The following is a 7,354-nucleotide window of genomic DNA, read 5'->3' as shown; positions in this document are numbered from 1 at the left end:
GCCTGTAAGTGTGAAATTTACAGAGTAGACTTGAACAAAATCTCTGTAATTATCAAGTGGGTAGGAGGTAATGAAGCAATTGCCCATCACTGAGTCTTGACATGCTGCTTCTCAGGCTACTGCGAGGTTCAATTCTGGAGGCACATGGCATATATGTAATGAAAATTGAGGGTGAACATTCTCTAGCATTGCCCAGGATTGGTAGAATCCCACATTTCTTTTGATTTAATTTCTAAGAGTTAACAATAACTACCCTAAGTAAATAGCGAATATTCTTCCAAATTTACCTTTTTCATGTCCTCTGTTCTTGCCTTATAAATATAAAGGTGAGATATTTTACTTGGGTTTCTCTCTTGGCTTATAAAAATAAAAGATGGTGAGTGATAGGTTGATCCACTGACTGGCTGGGCAGACATACTTGGTAATGGTTGCATGTATTTAACTTTGTATGTTAGCAATGATAACAGCCTCAGGTTTTGTGCTTGCTTCTTGCATTGTTTTGCCCAATTTTTCAAGTTCTTTATGGAGCAGCTCACTTAGATGATTTATTGTAGGAGTACTTTCTTCTGTCCAATGCAATATATTTTCCACATGAAAGGGTACCTCACACAGCCCATGCTGCATCACTGCAGAGGAGAGAGAAGAACCTGAAAAAATGGTTTCTTGCTAAATAGCTGTAGAAAAATTGCCCAAACAGTAAACATAGTACCCAGTAGGTAGTTTTTCAACTCTTACCCGCCTTTCCTTCTTCCCTTTTGAAATCTCTTGTGTTTATTGTTCTCATCTTTCTTTCTCTGTGTACTGAATATTTAGCTCCCACTTATAAGTGAGAACTTGAAGTATTTGGTTTTCTGTTTCTGTGTTAATTCATTTAGAATAATGGCCTCCAACTTTGCACCAATTGCACCAATGCATTCCTGTTGGTGCAAAGTACATGGTTTTGTTCTTGTTTATGGTTGTGTAGTATTCCATGGTGTGTATGTAGTACACATTTAATTTGTTCAGTCCATCACTGATGGGCATCTGGGGTGCTTCCATGCCTTTGCTATTGTGAATAGAGATCTGATTAACATGCAAGTGCAGGTTTCTTTCTGGTAGAACAATTTATTTTCTGTTGAGTGTATATCCAGGACGGGATTTCTGGGTCAAGTAGTAATTCTATTTTTCATTCTTTTGGAAATCTCCAAGCTGCTCTCCACAGTGGATAAACTAATTTGCATTTACACCAAAGTATATAAGCATTCCCTTTCTCTGAAACCTTGCCAACAACTGTTATTTTTGACTTTCTTATAATAGCCATTCTGATTTGTTTAGGGTGGTATCCCATTACGGTTTTGATTTTCATCCTTCTGATGATTAGTGATGCTGAAATATTCTTTTCATTTCTTGGCCACTTGCATGTCTTCTTTTGAGAAGTGTCTATTCATGGCATTAACTCACTTTTTAATTAGTTTTTTTTCTTGATGTGCCTTTCCCATTGTTTATTTTTGTTGACTTTGTTGAAGACCAGCTCGTTGTTGGTGTGAAGATGCTCTTTCTGAATTACTTAATATGAATATTTTGGAAGGGCAAATACTGGTGGTTGAAGACATACAAATGCACTAAAATTGAGAACCATAAAATTATGACTAAGCTATTAAAGACATAGAGAAGTGAATTTATGGCATGGTAAAATAATAATAATTACTGAAATGCCATCTTAAAAATGGTACAGATCAAAAATATGGCTAGCTTTGTGACATTTAAGTTCTTATTTAATATGCTTTTGAGGTCTGAGAGAGAGCTTACCTAAGCAATTAAGCTACTAGTTAATAAATTTTATGTACATCTTAAGACTTTATATGACTGATGAGAATAATTGCCCAAGTACTTAATACAAATGAAGATTTTGAATTACGACAGATTTTATGCAGAAAATGAAGACTTGTTGAATGAATGGATATTTTTTCTGCCAACGATGAATTTAGATGCAAAGAAATGGCATGACTAACTGTTGAAGATTCTCCTGTTGCAGGTAATACATGAAAGGAGAGCAACCATTTCTAAAACAGCATCTGTCAGAAATCGGTCTGCTCGGATTCTACCTTCAAATGTGCAGTGTCAGAACTACAACGGTTATAAAGACTAACACACTTTGCTTTCTACTCAACTGACGACATTCTGTGAAAATTTAGTTGTCCAGGCTGTCACTCTAAAATCAAAGTATTTTCCACCATTAAAGACCAAGTAATTATATCATTTAGGGATAGCATTTTCTCTAGATAAAATCTGGCCTCTCTGTTTCCTCTTAACACCAACTGGATGATTACTTCAAATGGATAGCTGCAGATCAACTAAACCAAGCTGTGAAGTTTTTTAAAGTTTTGCTGAGTTTTTATATTTTCCAAGCATAATCTTTATCATGTGGCAAAGCTTTAATTACAAGATTACAGAAAGCTAAAGACTTCTAAGCCTTTAGGGTTTTGCTCATATTTTCTTCTCTTACTGCCCATTTTCCTCAATCAACCTGGTGAATGGATGGTTAGTGGGCATCAATCAGGTTAATGCTTATGCTCTCATAATTGTTTTTTCTTACTGACTATGCTCCATACCCCTGCCTTTGGTGACCCCCCTTTCTTGTGCTCCTGAAGCTTCCCATCACCATCCGATACTATTGTGCCATAATTTCTGACTTTATGTACCTATATATCCTCCCCAGGATGATAAGCTGTTTTTGTCTTTCGGTTTTCCACAATATTCTGAGTTTATTTTTAGCACAGTACCTTACATAACAGACATATAGAAAATAATTGTTAAATAAGTAAATTTTATTAGTGGACTAGAAGCCTACAGAAAAGCAGTAAGGAAACCACTGATAAGATAAATATTAATGTGGAAAACTGGCTTTCATTGTTGTGAAGGTTTTTAACAGTTTTTCTCCCCCTTCTCAGTTTACCATTACTTCTGGCATCATAAATTCTAGTCAATAAGTGTTCTGCCTATACGGGGCAATATTTGAACTCTTTGGAGCAGAGATGTCACCTAGGTTGTGAGAACAAATGTATGGCTGTATGAAGGTTGATAGGAATATAATTTTTAAGCTTGAAAAGAAAGAGACAGTGCTCTGAACTGTGAATTCACTTATTTGTATTATGTAAGCTACCAGAAAAAAATTTTAGAGGCGTTTCATGAGGATAAACATTCATGTTAAAACCATATTCAAAGATTGTATCAAATGTAAGCCCAGTCCACTGTCCATCATTTTTTGAGACAGGGTCTTGCTGTGTCAGATAACCTAGAGTGTAGTAGAAGGGTCACAGCTCCTTTGCACTTCTGGGTTCTGGCAATCCTGCTTCAGCATCTCGAGCAGCAGCTGAGCCACCATGACTGGAACATTTTCATTTTTTGTAGAGATGGGGATCTCGATTTTGTCAGGCTGGTCTCAAACTCCTGGCCTCAAGCAAATCTCCTGTCTCAACTTCCTAAAGTGGTGTTATTACAGGCATGAGCCACTGTGCCTAGCCTTACTCTCTGTAATAAATTTTGATCCTTAAAATATTCATAATATAACCAACTATTCATATTCCACTAAAAACTTAACCATTAAGTTTCCATTATTTAAAAATATAAGATATTTGAGTCAGAAGTCACTATTCATTTTATTTTCTTTCTTTACTTTTTTTTTGGGGGGAACAAATTCATTTATATAAACAAATCATGTATGAGGGCAAAATAATTTTAATTCTATGTTTTTGAAAAATATATTCCAGACTACAGACCATTTAAACATTTTTTGTTGTTATAATCTACATACAGAAAAATTTACTCTTTCTGTTGTACAGCTGTGAGAGTTTTTACTAATGCTTATGGCTGTGTAATCATCATCTCAATCAAGATATGAAAGTTTTCTCACCTCCTAGTCCCCTAAATTCCCATATGTCCTTTTGTGGCCAACCTCTTCTCCCACCCCAGCCCTACCCACCACTGATCTGTTTTGTAACCCTATAAGATATCCCATTTCAAGAATGCCACTAAATGGAATAATACAGTATGTAGCCCTTTGAGACTGGCTTCTTTCATGTAACGTCATAATGCCTTTGAGATTCCTCTGCATTGTTAGATGAATCACTAGTTCCTTTGTTTTTATTGTTGAGTAGTATTTCTTATGCCGTCGTTTATGTATCTTTTACCTGTTGAAGACAAGGTTTTGGTGATCACACCTAAAGGAATTATAAATGGTCATGCATAATTTTATTTTGTTCTGTTTTGTTTTTTGAGACAGGCTTTCTCTCTGTTGCTCAGGCTGAAGTGCAGTGGTATGATCACAGCTCACTGCAGCCTTGGCCTCCTGGGCTCAAGTGATCCTCCCATCTCAGTGCCCCAAGTAGCTGGGACTACAGGTGCACACCATCACTGTCTATCTCTTAATTTTTGTACAGATGGCATCTTGCTATGTTTCCCAGGCTCGTCTTGAACTCTTGGGCTCAAGCAATCCTCTGTCTCAGCCTCTTAAAGTGCTGGAGTTACAGGTGTGAGCCACCATACTTGGTGCATAGTTTTGTTTTTTAAACATAAATTTTCATTGCTCTTGTGTAAATACCTAGAAGTAGGATTCCTGTGTCATATTGAGTGTATATTTAACTATATAAAGAAATCGTCAGACTGTTTTCTAAAGTGGTTTGTTATTTTTTTATTCCCACCAGCAATATAAAAGATTTACAATCATTTTGAATACTTTAATATTGTAAGGACATTAAAGATTTAAACATTCTTATGGGTACGTAGTGGCATCTCATTGTGATTTTAATTTCCACTTTCCTCTTTAGTACTATTGTACAACATTTTGTCTATTCAAGTCTTTTGACCATTTTTAAATTCAGTTGTCGGCTTTCTTATTATTGTGTTTTAAAAGTTGCATATACGTTGGGGATACAAGTTCTTTATCAGATACGTGATTTACAAATATTTTTCCCAGTTCATAGCTTGTCTTTTCACTCTCTTTGCAGGGTCTGTTAAACAGCTGAGATTCTTAATTTTTGATAGTTTCTATTTATTACTTCTTTTCTTTAATGATTACACTTTTGATGTTCTATCCAAGATTTCTTTGCCTAACTCAAGATCATGAAGTTTTCCTCTTATGTTTTCTCCTGGAAGTTTTATAGTTCTATGGTTTATTTTATTATTATTTTTTTTTATTTTGAGATGAAGTTTCACTCTTGTTGCCCAGGCTGGAGTGCAATGGCGCAATCTTGGCTAATTGCAACTTCGGCCTCCAAGTTCAAGTGATTCTTCTGCTGCAGTCTCCCAAGTTGCTGGGATGACAGGCATGTGTCACCATGCCTGGCTAAGTTTCTATGGTTTTTATTCAGGTTTATGATATATATTTAACTTTTACACAAAGTGTATAAAAATTTCACACGAGATGAGAACTCTGAGTTGAAGTTACATGTGTTTTGAATAATCATTTCAACAAAATTTGTTGAAAATATTAGCATTTCGCTATTGAATTGCCTTTGTGGAAGGCAGAAAAATAATGGACTCAATGTATGGGTCTATATCTGCGATCCCTAATCAGTTCCATTGGTATATGTTGATTCATTTCTCAAATTCTACAGCAGGATAATTCTTTTTTGAATTTCAAAAATGTAAAAATAACTTTTCCTATAAAAGGGGACTGGAGAGCCTTTTGTATCCTTGACGAATTCAGCTAAACTTTCTGAGCTCTGTTTCTTTATCTGTGGAATGTGGAATTGCATTAACAGAAATCTAAAGTCCTATTTTTTTCTTCTTTTCCTCTTCGCTTCTTTTCCCTTTCCCCTTCCCCCAGCCTTCTCAACCCTTCTCACCCTTTCTTTCTCCCTCCCTTCTTCCCCAACCCCCATATTCTTTCTCTATCTGGTCAGTAGATGGTGCTGTGCTGCAAGACATATATTTGCTGGTTTCTTAAGTTTTTAAATATCCTATTATGTCATCTGTTAATTCTACGCCTATGAATACACTTTGAGAACTGATCCTTAAATTGTTAATGGAACAACGATGTTCACACCCCTCCCTCTTTGAGAAGTGAAACTCCAGCCATGAGTCTGGCTACTTAAACTAGGTACACTTCTTCACTGGAAAATCTGTCAAGAGATAAAGGCCTTTGATTAAGAAATATTTTTAAAAAGCAATAGTGGGTAGTGACCCTGAAAACCCCAAATGTCCCTCAGTCTTGTGTGAAATTTGAGTCGGTGTGTGTTTACACAAGGACAAAAAATGGATGGCCCCGAAGAACATAGGATAGGAAGCCCCTTTGCTCAAAATAAAATACTGAGGTTAATTTGTTTGTGAATCACAGAGCCAGCTGTCTGCCTGGCCCAGTATGACTTTTGTGGTGACAGCTGTTTCTACCAAGATTTGACGGGTGGGAACGAGGGCAGAGCTGGTGGTTGCGAGATGGGATGGAAGTGGGAGATGGATTGCAACTATGGACTCTGGTTTCTTTAAAAAGGAAATCCATGGGTTTTTACGTATTCTCAATTGAACTTGTCGTTCCTTTAGTTGCACATAATGCTTTTACTTCCCGGGAGAGAAGAGGTGGGTGTGCATGGATAGTTATTTCTTCATGTCCCCTTAGGTTACAATTTAATGATGGGCGTTTAATTTTCCACAAGTTTAGCAAACTGCGAAGGTTTCCATAAAGGGCACTATATTTGCTTGCAAAAAAATCCAGTCTGTATTCCTCTGGCCCAAAAACCCTGAGGGTGCTGTGGACTCATGTTTCCTAGAGCCTGGTTTTCAAAAGACCAAATGAAAGGCCCTTCTTGGGGTTTATGGCATCATCCTGGGATTTCCATGTATAAATAATAATAATGTTCATTTGATAGTGCTTTATGGTTTCAAAAAGTAATTTTTACCAACACATGCAATTATCCCTTGCTTAGAAAGTAGATATTTGAATTAGGGCATTGGAGGTCAAAGCCAGAAAAGGTCAGTGAGGAAGAAACACATCGGTTACTGATGACATCTCTTCTCATTTAGGTCTCCATTTGGGTGTTGCCACTTAACACAATGAGCCTCTACATCCATCCCCTATCCACTCAATTTCCTGTCTTCTCCATCTGGATACTTAAAAATGCCATCCTTTTATTTGCTCAGCCCCCAAGCTTTGGAGTTATCTTTGATTCTCCTGTTTCTTACTCTACACCTGAGCTACCAGCAAAAGCTGTTGGAATTGCCTTTAAAATACAGTGTATTCGGAATCCAAAAACTTCTCACTACCTCCGTTGGTACACCTTGGTCTGATCCACTATCATCACTTACATGAATTAGGACAAAAGTTTTCTAATAGAATTCCCTGTAGCAGCCCCTGTCCCCACTTTAATTTCAGCACAGC

This window comes from Callithrix jacchus, chromosome 5 (assembly GCF_049354715.1).
Source record: "Callithrix jacchus isolate 240 chromosome 5, calJac240_pri, whole genome shotgun sequence".
Taxonomy (NCBI): Eukaryota; Metazoa; Chordata; class Mammalia; order Primates; family Cebidae; genus Callithrix; species Callithrix jacchus.
The sequence above is the reverse complement of the archived record's forward strand: the minus strand, read 5'-3'. Positions refer to the sequence as shown.